The 14,496-nt window shown below is 28.4% G+C and overlaps 1 protein-coding gene across 2 annotated transcripts in view; it reads right to left on the reverse strand.

Annotated features, from left to right (window-relative positions):
• LOC123294776 (diuretic hormone receptor-like) overlaps positions 1-14,496 on the reverse strand; it is a 402,325-nt gene that overhangs the window by 201,826 nt on the left and 186,003 nt on the right. For both annotated transcript variants that reach the window (XM_044875917.1, XM_044875918.1), the window contains one exon: positions 7,983-8,016. The gene's annotated coding sequence lies outside the window, so the exon portion shown is untranslated. The remainder of the gene's footprint in view (positions 1-7,982; positions 8,017-14,496) is intronic.

Here is a 14,496-nt window from a genome sequence, read left to right on the forward strand (position 1 = left end):
TTCCAAATTTTAACTAGGTATGTGCGCAAGAAAATTCATTGAGATTTTATCCAAATTGTATCATATATTAAAATAAGTACTGCTAGTCAATTAAATTGTATTAAATGACATTAGATTATGTTCTTCTCTCAAGCTTAACCTGTCAGTGCTTTCAAAACCGCACATTTCTCCGTCGTACGATGTAGGTACTCATTAAAATAATAAAAAACTTACTGAACTACTACTGAAAATCTTAAAAATACTGACAATAAAAAGTGAAATTAATTCAAAGAAATTTTTCACCGAATTTTATGTGTAATTTACTTTCAATATTTTTGTAATAAATTTACACAAAACAAGTGAAATCAAACAATTGACTGAGTTAATTGTTGAAATACCATGCATAGGCAGTGTTGATTACTCTATTACATTATACATACATACATATCATACATATATAACTTATACTATACAATCCATATAATACATACTATACAATTTATACCCTCCGGATAAACAGTGATGTTTACGAAAAAAATTTTGAAACAATAGTTGGTTATTTTTTTATAAGGAATATTTTTTATATTTAAACTTTTGTCCTATATGTAACGGCTTACAAGATGGGTCCTACGGACCAAAGACCCAATTGATCTTTGTTGCTCATTTACGAACTCGACCTCACTTTTTCCGTCCTGAGTACGCTGTAAAAATTTCAACTTGATATCTTTTTTTGTTTTTGAGTTATCGTGTCCACAGGCGGACGGACAGGCGTTACAAACTTGGGACTAAGCTTAAAATACTATGTATATTTCATATATACATGGTATAAAAAGGAGTTTTTATTTATTATTCACAGAAAATATTTATATTTAGGTCATAGAACACATTAAACGAAGTGTTAAAAGTATTTTTAAACTTATTCAGAAAATAACTTAATAATAATTTTCATTTTTTGATAAAAGATAGAGATATTTATTTTTTAAATGCACATAACACCTGTGATATTTTGCATAAAAAGGGTTCTGTAACTGTAATGAAATGAAAAGTCGTAAGTTTATGATGCTTTTTAAAGTCATCAACTGATCTTCTCCGTAAACTTTAGTAACCATTTTGAGAAATAGAAATAATAAGCGTTAGCACACCATCGTAATACTTTCAAATATGCTTCATCATCTACTTACACGCAACCATAATGTGCCACAGTAAAGATTGGCAGGGTGCAGCAATTTTTTTTAAAATAAAATAAGTAATGTTTTTAAGATTTGTGTGTTACACTGGGTATGAAAATGGGTTGTTTGCTTCTCCAACCTCCGTCTACCCATTTTTATTTTGAAAGATCGTAGATTTTTGCTGTATTTGAAACTTTGTACGCCTATAAGTTCCCTCAAATTGCGAATGAGGAGTGAATATTTGTCTTATGAATTGAGTCTTGATTTTCTGAAGCCTTCCTTGTAATTCTTTTATATAAATATTTCCTGAGTTCAAAAAAATCAAAAGATAATTCCTATTCAATAGAAAACATTACTGAGAAAGTATGTTATACAGGATCCCATGTATATTCAGCTACACACTTGATCGATTTCCTACACACTCAGATTCATAAATGCATAATTTTTAGTTCTTTTAGTGTTTAAAATGAATGTTTATTATTTAATCAATAAATCATAACACATATAGAGAGATATGAATATTATTTTTAATATTAATAAATGTAGTGTTTATTAGTGTTTCAATATGACATTATTTTTCTGACATTTTTATTATTATAAATAATGTATCTTATAAAGTGTGTTAGTTTAAAATTTATAAATAAATAAATAGATAAATGCTATTATTTATGTTTTTAATGCAGTTAATTGATTCATGCACACATGTTATCGATACGAGCGCTGGCAACGTTTAGGATAGTGACTACATATTATGTTATGTAGAGAAATAATCTAAATAAAAATGTTTATTGAAACAAATCTCTATATATTATAAATGCAAAAGTAAGCATGTTTGTTTGTTTGTTTGTTTGTTACGCTTTCACGCTTAAACTAGCGAATGGTTTTTCATGAAACTGTACAGCAATATTATACTCATACTTCAGAATAACACATGAGATATAATTTATAAAGATATATTAATTAAAAAAAGAAAAATTAAAAATTAATTGAATTTGACATTACCATAAATTAAAGATTTCTGTAAAAATAGCCAATATAAAATATTTCACGGCCATCTTTTCTGATATACTCAATGAATTATTACGGCTATTATAAATTTAAAAAAATAGAAAACCATACATATATTTTACCTGTGTAAAACAATCCTTACCATTATTTCGAGTGTTATAGAAAGGGGATAAACGAAAGCAATCTTTATCAAACCTTACCTTTATACCCAATGAAGCGGGTGGATATCATTCTAGTTTCACTATATTTCTGTCACAAGTTTTTTTAATTTACTGATTACGACTTATATTAAACTAAAGAAAGTATACGAGCTGAAAATTTCAGAAGTTAATAATTGTTTGCTTACAAATTCACTAACATCATTGATTTTATGAGAAATTCTCCCAATTTCAGAAGAGCTAAAAAAAAAATTTTTTTAACTGTAGATATGTGAAAAAATAAGAAAAATTCATAATTCGAAAATAAATAGAATGATATGAAGATAAAAATAGTCTAAACCATGTATACCAATTGAAAAATAAAAGTAAATGATCATTACGCGAGTGCTGACGGGGTTAATTCAGTTTATAATTTACGAAAATCAACATTCTCGTGATGTTACTTGCTCTTATATCATATGGCTTATGCTGACTGTATGCATTTATTGCATACAGAAGAGAATCTGTGTTTATTTATGTATGTTTAAAAATAAACTTTGTTTCAGTGACTTTTCGTACAAATGAAATTATTTATTTTTATTTCTTTTTTCTAGGAAGAAATGTAGAACAATTTCTTAATATAAACTGGAGTAGCTTGATGAAAAATACAATGATGCTAGTTTTTTTTTTCAAACCAATTTTTTATAGGCGTGGCCCAAAAACAATATATTTTTATATTAATGTGTGTACATTTAATTTTAATTATATTTATTAAACAATTGTGCAAAACATATTGTAAGACATATGGGGGGTGGAGGTCACACCAAACGGTTCAATATCTTTGTTGGTCACTATTATTATCTCTTATTATATTCATATATCTTGCATTCAAGAAAAAACCAAACGGTTGTTCATATTTTTTCAATCGGTCGTTTGTTAGACATGTTTCCCGTCTTCCCCATATTGAAAACGCCCCAATTTCAAAGTTTTCGTAAATGTAAATGCTTCAGGTTACTGTGCTGTAGACTAATAGACTGATTATTGGAAGCTACCAACAAATTTCCAACCATTAACATTTAATCCGTGTTGAATTTCTGAAATTTATTTTTATAGAGAAATGAAAATTGTTCAACAATTAAAGATTTTTTCTGCAAATGAGTTAAATTAGTATTTCGATTAAAATAAGCATAAGAAGAAATATTCATACAATGATTCCATTCATATTTCTTTTGATCGATTGATGTTTTTGATTGGATAATCATAATAATAATAATAATAAAAAGTTGATTATGATTATATTATTTTATTAATTTATTTTATTATTATTTTTTTTGCTATCACATATAAAACAGATTGATGCTTTTTATGTACTCACATATCAACATCAACTCATACAACATATAATATAAAGTCAACACCTTTATACATATTTATATAATAAAACATATTTTCAATCATAAAAACTTGTTAACTTCATATTATATGATGCCGTATAAAACAAACATATTAGACAAGGTCATATGGGAGTTGAAGCTGTGGTTCTTAAGTGAGTTAAATAAATTTGTATCGATTGTTTGCAATTTTTTCAAGGGGTACCATTAGAAAAATTCGAAAAAATCGTAAAAAATTATTTGTTTCGGAATTTGATGAAACTTAGTTTATAAGGTAATTTTGACCCAAGAAATTCAAAAATCGAGTTTGTTTGGCGATTGGCCGAGTAATTTTCGAAAAAAACGATATTTCGGATCGATTTCCGGTATTATCTCGAGAATTATTCGCCCAATCGTTAAATGAAACCAATTTTTGTATTTTTTGGGTCAAAATTACCTTATATACAGAGTTTTATCGAAATTGGAGACGATAAATTTGTATCGATTTTTGGCAATTTTTTCAAGGGGTACCCCTTAGAAAAATTCGAAAAAATCGTAAAAAATTATTTGTTTCGGAATTTGATGAAACTTAGTTTATAAGGTAATTTTGACCCAAGAAATTCAAAAATCGAGTTTGTTTGGCGATTGGCCGAGTAATTTTCGAAAAAAAACGATATTTCGGATCGATTTCCGGTATTATCTCGAGAATTATTCGCCCAATCGTTAAATGAAACCAATTTTTGTATTTTTTGGGTCAAAATTACCTTATATACAGAGTTTTATCGAAATTGGAGACGATAAATTTGTATCGATTTTTTGCAATTTTTTCAAGGGGTACCCCTTAGAAAAATTCGAAAAAATCGTAAAAAATTATTTGTTTCGGAATTTGATGAAACTTAGTTTATAAGGTAATTTTGACCCAAGAAATTCAAAAATCGAGTTTGTTTGGCGATTGGCCGAGTAATTTTCGAAAAAAACGATATTTCGGATCGATTTCCGGTATTATCTCGAGAATTATTCGCCCAATCGTTAAATGAAACCAATTTTTGTATTTTTTGGGTCAAAATTACCTTATATACAGAGTTTTATCGAAATTGGAGACGATAAATTTGTATCGATTTTTTGCAATTTTTTCAAGGGGTACCCCTTAAAAAAATTCGAAAAAATCGTAAAAAATTATTTGTTTTGGAATTTGATGAAATTTAGTTTATAAGGTAATTTTGACCCAAGAAATTTCCGGTATTATCTCCGATATCCGGATTTCCGGTATTATCTCGAGAATTATTCGCCCAATCGTTAAATGAAACCAATTTTTGTATTTTTTGGGTCAAAATTACCTTATATACAGAGTTTTATCGAAATTGGAGACGATAAATTTGTATCGATTTTTTGCAATTTTTTCAAGGGGTACCCCTTAGAAAAATTCGAAAAAATCGTAAAAAATTATTTGTTTTGGAATTTGATGAAATTTAGTTTATAAGGTAATTTTGACCCAAGAAATTCAAAAATCGAGTTTGTTTGACGATTGGCCGCGTAATTTTCGAAAAAAACGATATTTCGGATCGATTTCCGATCGATTTACCTATACCAAAATTTTTTTCGTAGCATCAATATTTTTAAGCGTTACAAACTTGGGACCAAACTTAATATACTATGTATATTTCATATTTACATGGTATAAAATTTTTCCCCAAATAAATAGTAAGTAAATTCAATATGGCGACATCAAGAAGCATGTACAATGAATGAAAATAAAATATGAATAAATAAATAAATAAAATTTATTAAAAAAAGTCAACAAATGCTAAGTCTGGTACCATTGAATAGGTATTTGAAAATCCCAACTAAATAGTGTAAAATAAAAAAATATGTTTAAATAATCAAACAACCGAATACATTAAATTTAAGCTGAAAAACAAGTGAAAACAAACAATTGACAGACTTATATGTTGAAATACCATGTATAGACAGAGTTGATTACTCTGTCAAATTACACATACAAAACTGTCACACATATAGAACTGATATTTCCATATAATACATACTATACATACTTTTATAAGGAACATTTTTAACATTTAAACTTTTGTTATATCTCTAACGGTTTACAAGATTTCTAGGTCAAGACCCAGTTGACCTATGTTGCTCATTTACGAACTCGACCTCACTGTTTACGTCCTAAGCATGCTATTAAAATTTTAGTTTGATATCTCTTTTCGTTTTTGTGTTATCTTGATGACAGGCGGACAGACGACAGACGACAGACGACAGACAGACAGACAGATGGACAGACAACCGGAAATGGACTAATTAAGGGATTTTATGAACTCTTATACCAAAATTTTGTTCATAGCATCAATATTTTTAAGCGTTACAAACTTGGGACTAAACTTAGTATACCTTGGTATATTTCATATACATGGTATAAAAAAACAAGTTCAGTAGTTTGCATAAAGACTTTAACCGTCGAAACCCATTCAAATCTAGGCCGGCCCAGTTTAAATTTAACCCAGTCAAATCAAAAAACATTTTTTAAACTTGGATGTGATAATCATTATGGATTGTGATAATCAGTAGACTTCTGTATTGATTCGAGCAGAAACTCATTATAAGAATTACAGCCAGAGTCCAGATTCCCTAGTTTACATATCTACACATACAAGCATATACCTACTACTCAATATATCATCTATTAAATTAAATTGAGTGATGTAATTATACTCAATTTTTTGTTATTTAAAAAATGATTAATGGCTTTTTGTTGAAAATTTTAATATACAACACAGGTGATGTATTTTATTATGTACTTCTGACGTTATTATGTAGGTACTTCTGACGCTATACAAGTCAAATTTAGTTATAAAGTGGAGGGTATATTAATGTGATATGCAAAAAACAGAATGACTTTAAAATAAAAAACCCTTGTCAATTATCAAGTTCGTAAAAAAAATACATTTTTTAAATAAAAAAGCCCGACTGCATTAAATAAAAACTGAAAAGAAAAGAGAAGTTTACATAGCGATTTTAACACTCGAGGTCCATAATCGGAAAAATTTAAGCCTGTTTATATTTTAATAACTGTTAATTTCTCTATACTACCTGACTTGTTTTGTTTTCTATTCAGTTTTTACTCAAAGCAGTCGGGCTTCTTGGTTTTAAGCTTTTTAGTTTTTTCAAATACATTTTTTAGGATTTTCAAATACCTACTCAATGATACCCCGCTTAACATGGTTCGCCAACTTTCATTTTCAGCCTATGGTTGTTCCTTTGTGGCGCTCCGGTGACCAAACGCGTGGGATAATTTTAATGCTTCTTACGTCAATTAATTTTATAGCTATACAATGATATCAGTCCTAATATAGTTTACTTTCATAGTTTGGTCTGGTTATCTCTATATATTTATATATAGATTGATAAACACATTATCACTCCTTTGCGTCACGCAGTCGGGTAAAAAGTGTACTTTATTTACCTTTTTTAACACCGTAAATTGTTTTAAACTATGAATTCCCCAGTTTAACGTAATCAAAGAAATAGTATTCAGTGCCACCTGACCTCCTCTAAAAAGTGAAAACAATAACCACTTTTTTTTTTTGATTTTTTTCCCATTCAAGGTAAAAACGAAAATGTATCGGGGGTTCATCAAGTCAAATAAATAAGCCTGAAAGTGTGGAAAATCTGCCGAACGCATGGGGTTAAAATGAACATTTTAACCCCAGAATAGGCTCTAGAGGCTTTTTTGGTTGCTAATCACGAATTCGGGTTCCAAAAAAAAGTACTTCCTTACAGTGTGGGAATGGAGTCATTTTGGACAAAAACTTACTTTTGTGGGATAAAAATTGAAATATAAATATTTTTTAGCGTGAATTTCGCTTAGAGAAATTTTAAGGTCGCCGATTTTGAATCTGGAATTTAAATGTCGTAATACCACACTTCAATACGAGATTCACGAAATTAATTGCCAAAAAAATTCACTTCTTTGGGCTTAAATTTAAATATAAACATTTGCTACGAGGTCTAAATTCAAGAATATCACATTCCAGTACGACATTACCGGCTACATTTTGAGGTGTACATATGTTGGAAAGATCGGAGAAATTGTTTTTTCAGCAAAACCTCTCTTTATTTAAAATTAATTTCGATTTCGATTCGTTATTGTTAACTGTACGTACATAGACACATTTTAAAAAATGGCAATATTTGTATTAATTAAATAATATGCAATTATTTCGCGTTGGTATATTTCGATTATCTAGATTTCAAAGCCAAGTACCTTAAAAAAATTTGGAATGTATCTCGAAATAATAAATAATACATACCTAAAACTTCCATGAATTAATTGCCATCAAAAATCTGTAATAGAAAAAAAATCTGATTATTCTTCAATTATTTGACAAAAATTTGTTGCAATGGGGGAGACTGCTCCGAATTGTTCTATGTATCTTTATCGGGCGTAATAAATATGCTATATTCGAAGTATTTGTATGTTTAATGTAACTAATTTTTATAAAAGGTAATTATTACAAATTTAATGTTCATTTTATAATTATAACACTTTTATATATACATGCCTACATTCATTTAACGCTGTAGTTATAAGCTATTAACTAAAAGCTTTAAATAATAAACTGTATAAAATTTATTACATGAGTTTAAAAATGAATTACATCAGTATTAAATAAAAAATTAATGACTGTGTTAATGATAAAGCTTTAACTATATTTCCTAGCAATGAATGGAATGCTAATAAAAGATTATAATATGTGTTGATAAGGCTATTTTGTATTATAGTTTTTAGTAGTCATAGTTTATTAATTTTTATGATATTTTATTTAAAATTTATGAGCCATTATAAATTTATCTATTTTTTTTTTGCTAATACCTATTAATTTCCTGATAGATAGTTTTTGATTCTATTATTCACCAGGAAAATAAAAATCATTACATTTACGATTTTTAATGTGTTTCGAATATTTTAAAGATACGCTTAACACTTTTAAATACAAGCTGTATATATTTACTAGAGCCTAAATGGCCGAGCGGTCTAAGGCGCTAGTTTTAGAACGTTTGACTATTTAGACTTAGGTTGCGGGTTCAAATCCAAGCAGCGGCAGTGTGAACAATTTTTAATTAATGGGAGTGCAGAATTGATCACATTGTCGTCGCTTGGATAAGAACGAAGTAACCGACTCCACCCACATCAGAAATGTAATTGTAAATATGTTTGTAATTTAATAAATAAAGATTAACAAATAAGTGATGTGGGTGGCCTCTGTGATTAGACATGCGTCGCAAAAACGGAGGTTAAACCCCCATTATTATTATTATATATTTACTTATTTAAACCAAAACATCAAGAAATAAACATTTATCTCTATTTGTATTAATATCGAAGGAATATGTGTATAATTTTCTGACAATAAGGAAAGAAAAATCTATTTAGGAATATAATAAACAAAGATATACATATGATAAATATAATTGGAAAATATGATTTGAAAATTTTATATAATATCATAAATTTACAGTATATAATATTTCCAATACAATGTTGGATAAAGAAGTTGTATAACGGATCATTCGGTATTTTTCGGATATTCCGTTGGTAAGAGTCCTGATCCATTTGAGTAATGATCAAAACATGCTGATCAAGTAGTATTAAGGGGTGTAACTCTGTTAAATAATTTGAAAACCATTGGTTAAGTTCAATAGTGCTCTGAACTCCTTAACTATTGGGTTTTGGACAAAAGTATAAAAGGCACTTTTAACTTAAAATTGTCCAAAAAATACACTCTTAAACTATGTTCATCGAGTCACACTGAGCAAAGTGAGACAAAACTTTGGTTTTCTCCAAGACCATAAAAGATAAAGAGTTGAAAATTTCTTAGTAGCTTTAACTAATGCGTTTTGTGAAAGATCTTCGAAAAACAAAAACAAAAGTTTTCTAAACTCGAATAAATGTAGTTTGTTCTAGCCAAAAATGTTTTTTTTTTAAACAGCTCCAATTTATACAGGGTTAGGTTAGGTTAGGTTATTTTGGCTGTCCATGAAGAACACACTTAGGCTATAGAGCCCATTGTGGTACCATATATGTGTTTTACCACCTTTCTGCTAATAATTTCATTTATCAGCTCCTCAATTTCAGAGGCTGAATGCACCTCTTTCATGCATATACCATATGCACTACACCAGCCCATCATAACTATTAATTAAATTAATTTTGTTGTGCCGGCGGGAATCGAACCTGCTACCCTAAGCATACCGCGGAATTGGTTACGCCTCAACCAACTGATCTAATAGGATGACTTTATACAGGGAATTTTAACCATTTTTATTAGTTAATTGTTGAATTTCCCTTGTTTTATTTTATAGTTATGTAAGAAAAAAAAAACTAATTTAGTCATCATTATTATAGCTTTTTCAACTTTTATGGTGCTAAGATTCGGCCAGTCTGTATATTGGTGCCAATGATATAAAACACAACCTGTATAAAAACATAAACACCGCACTATCATATATCATAAGTATTTTCCCATTTTCTGATATATAGAGCATTAAATATACATCATCAATAATATCTATTTATACTGTATCTACTATAAATATCTATCTCTTAGAGATATAAAATTAAATTCCAATTTATAATCGGGAAACTTATACACTGCTGGTTTTTAGTTCTAATAAGTGAAAATGGTGTCTCCAATAATGAATTGCTGGTCCAATATAGTAGATTTTCTGTTTGTTAAAGACATAAATGTTATTAATATTAATTACTCTCTGACAGACTCTGACAAGTATTCATGTGAGTGTTTGAAGATTACAAATTATAGTTCCATGTTTTTGGAATCATGAATTATCACTAAAATAGTGTTTCGATGTTGAAATATTTAAAAAGATTAATTTCATCCATCGATATTGTTTAACAACCGAAATTGTTCTCCTCACTTTGAAATTGTTCTCCAGCTTTGGCAGTATTGGTGGTGTACTCTTAGGCCCGTGCTCTCTTGAGTCAGTATCTTGCAGTATCTCTTACAATATTTCAAAAAGAAGTCCGTGGGAGAAAGATGGTTAAAACTTATAATTCGAAAGAAATTTTGATTCCCTTTTGAGATAAACCACCATCGTACAGAGGATTATTTTTATCAAACTTCTGGGCAAAAGGCAGAAAATTCAACTCTTTTGTTTTGCATTGAAAGGTGTAATTGGATAGCCACTCCAAAACAAACAGGTCACTTCAGTTACCACAACCTTGCCTCCCCCCTTTTATAAGCCGTGATTTACCTGGTCTAACGGATACATGTTTTAATTGTAATCGCTCTCGATTTACCGTGTCAGACAATTTACGTTAGTGCAATTAAGAAAAGATTTTTTTTAATTTTAAAGACGAAAACCTGTTGTTAAAAAAGTAATTTTTTTCATTAAATTAATGACACTCAAAGCTTTTTGGTTATGTGTCAGGTTTTGTTGGGCAAAAGTTTTTCTAACAAGGTTCTTAAGTTTAAGTATTCTTTGATATGTTTATGAAAATCAATCTTGCGTGAACTTGCTTTTGAACCTTTTCTTTTAAGGCTAAGATGAGGATAGAGATTAAAATAGTTTAAAGCAAAAGTAAGAAAAGGAGCAAGCTGTTTTCGAATGAAGCTTTGTAACTTATAACTACAAAATCATGTTACATGGACAAAAAAGCAATCATAGATAAGACAAAAATTGGCTCAGAAGCAAATAAAAGGTACTTTTGCGTCTACATAGTCTTTTAAATCAATTTTAAGCATAAAAATCCCTTCATTATATTTTGTCAAAAAATTTGTTATAAAAGCACCACTTCTCTTTTTTATATTTATACAAATTCTTTAACTTTTATTGTGACCATAATCTATTACAGATTCGCAAAGTATTATATACAACAATTTTATTTTCCCTTCTTAAACCTATAAAATAGTATGTCCACTGACCGGCACGGAAAATGTATAAAAGTAAAATTTACAACATTTTAAACTAAAATTATGTCAAATTTATTAACTTTTTTGCCGTCGGTATTTTATATTTTTGTTTATCTGAGAATGAATCAACCAAGGTAAACTCACGAAGCTCCTGACTTGCTAATAGATTTTCAAATGTTATTGGTATAATAGAGTACTATTATTTGTTTCACTTTTATTATTGCTCAGTATACGTTTATTGACAACTTAAAATATATATTATAAAGTTAATTAACTCCATATTGAAAAGTTGATACCTTTTAACTTTCCGGAAGGGTCAACTTTCTCAACTCTGTATATTATCCTAGGTAAATAAAAATTTTGGTGAAAATCAAGTATTAATTTGATACGATCAATATTAAGTAATAAAGTTTTAAATATTTCAAGTAGGAGTCTATGTATTAAAATGTATTGGAACTTTTACCATAATTTTACACCCAATTAATAACAGACCTCTAATATCAAGAGCCAGTTATATACCAAGTGTATTTTTAACATTATACAGTATGGACCATTTAAATCTATTAGGTCATTGGGTCATTTTGAAGTTCCATCAAACCAAAAAGAACTCTTACAAAAGTTGCAGAGAGACCTAGTCTTCCGGGTTGCTTTAATAATCAGTTTATATCCTAAAAGATAAGAGATAGAATAAAATTTTAAAGTAGAAAGTTGATCCTCATAAAATAACTAACATTTTTTTATTTGAAACATTTTTTCGAAAATGATGACATTCAATCGAAAGAGAAAGAACAAAATTACCTACTTACATTTTTTGTTGCATTTTCTTAAAAATATTTACTGTGATACATCATTGAAATTAGACACTTAGTATACTTATTAATCTTTGTTATTATTTGTTTTATGTTATTCTTGATAAAAAGTCCTGCATGGCCTAGAATGCAAAATGAAATAATTTGATATAAATTTTTTTTGTTCGTATATGAGATTTGTAAATTCGGCTCAAGAGTAAAGTTCAGTCAGTTACTATTAGTTACTACTGAATCGTCAATATTTGTTAAGAAAAGTTGATTCCAATTGATTAGTATTTACAGTCATATATTCAATATTATCCATTTACCATGAAAAAACATATTGTGTTATTTTTACTGACGTGTAGGGGAATTGATACTACAAAGGATTTGGCAGTGCATCCTAGATGAAATTAATATTCTGTGCTCATAAATAATTCCAGGCCATTTTCCTCTGAAGATTAACAAAAGATCCGCTAGATGGCAACACTAGGGGGGGGGTGCAAATATATCCTGCCATCTAGAGGTTCTTTTTTTATCTTCAGAGGAAAAAGGCTAATACATAGAAGAGTTAGAAAAATAACAATCGTGGTAGCTATGGATAACATTGGATCAATTGGTCAATTATAATTAACTTTTCTAAATAAGCTTTTCGAAAGTAAAAAAAGAATCTTACTTTACTCATCGCATAATTTACATTTTTTTGACTAAAATCGTATACGATTGCAAAAAATTGTCATCTGTTTATTTCATATTTCGTTCTAGGATACGGAAGACTTTTTAACAAGAATAACTTTTTTTTCATAAAACAAATAAATAAAAAAAGCTTTCCATATGGTACCGACTTAATTGACGCACTATATGTAAAAGGGTATATTTTTAATCATTATTACTTATATACTGTTGTCCTTTTGTTTTGTAGTCCTGTTTCTGAATATAATTTAAGGTTTATTTATAATAAGCAACTAATAAAGGAATACACATTATAAATTTTGATATAGGTATTCATTATAATTTAAATCATGATTTTATAAAATAAACAAGACTTCAAAAAGCATGCTTTTGTGCTTTATATTGACAAAAAGACACAGGATGTTCTTCTAAAAGACTTTCATGTATCCCGAAAAATGGGTTGGGACTATTTGGTGGTTAAATGGGACTATTTGGTGGTTTTGGGCTTTTGGTGGCCACCAAAAGCCCAAAAAACTCTACATTGATGTAGATTTTTAAGAAAATATGAAAATAGAACTTTGGACCAACGTTTTTTTTTTTTTCTATAATGAATAAATTGCAAAAACTTGCGGAAAAATGTGGATAATCGTTGATATTTCTCGAAAGCGAGTAAAATATTTTTTAAGACAAATGGCACTGAGATTTAAGAAAAACAATTTTCAATCGTTTTTTTTTTTGTACACGTGATTATATTATAGGTATTTAATTCGACTGTATACGTTCCATAGTAAGTTAAAGCGGTTTCAGACCCTGTGGTGAGGTAAAATACTTTTCTTTTAAGGTTTTCTGATTAAGGTTTTACAATATTAAATTTACTCAACCATATCTGAATATATTTTAATAAATTTAATATTTATAACAAAGTTAATATTCTTCTGGTGCACTTACTTGTAAACAGTAGTTAATGAAAAAAGTTAAATGTCATTATATACAGAAGAAGATGATTATAGAGATTTAGAAAACTATTCTTTTTATTTAAGTGGAAAAACTTTTAACCACTTTAACCAAGTAAAAGATATTATTAATAGACATTCTTTCCTAGAAAAGTTACAATGTTTCTTATTATTTATAAAACATTGAAACAAAAAATAATAAATAAAACGAGTAAAAAGTTTAATATATGAAATTAATGGGTGATTTTTATTTGTTTTTTATGCATACAAGTTCGTGAGAAGAAAAGTAGGGGGTTAGCCCCGGTGGGTAACCTGGTAGGTTATTGCTTAAACCAATTTTTTTTAATTCCAATTTTCGAATAAAAAATGAGTAAAATTTGAAAAAACCCGACTTTTACGATTTTCATCCCTCAAAAAGTATAGGAAAAAATCAGATATCAACAACATCCAGCAAAAATTTTTGACCTTGTTGCATTTTAA

Source organism: Chrysoperla carnea, chromosome 3, assembly GCF_905475395.1.
Source record: "Chrysoperla carnea chromosome 3, inChrCarn1.1, whole genome shotgun sequence".
NCBI lineage: Eukaryota > Metazoa > Arthropoda > Insecta > Neuroptera > Chrysopidae > Chrysoperla > Chrysoperla carnea.